Below are 297 nucleotides of genomic sequence, written 5' to 3' on the forward strand. Positions count from 1 at the left end.
TATTTATTAGCCTTGAGTAAAGTGCAACCTCAGCGTAGTTTTACACTCGGAATCCATGTAAACGGCAGGAGAAAAGTTCAGAGCAGACCTGGAGGGCAAGGGGAGAAGAGGCCTGGGGCAAGGTTGTGCTAAAAGGATACAAAAACTGTACAGAGGCCTTTAAAAAAAAAACAAAAAACAAAAAACAACATCAGATAAATTATTTACAGTTCAAATTGATTACAGAAGGCCGAAGGCTCATGAGCATCTGCAGGCAGGGAGAGCAAGAAAAGCGGGGCCGAGACGAGTCACAGGCCC

This window comes from Phaethon lepturus, unplaced genomic scaffold, assembly GCF_000687285.1.
Source record: "Phaethon lepturus isolate BGI_N335 unplaced genomic scaffold, ASM68728v1 scaffold27686, whole genome shotgun sequence".
NCBI classification, from domain to species: Eukaryota; Metazoa; Chordata; class Aves; order Phaethontiformes; family Phaethontidae; genus Phaethon; species Phaethon lepturus.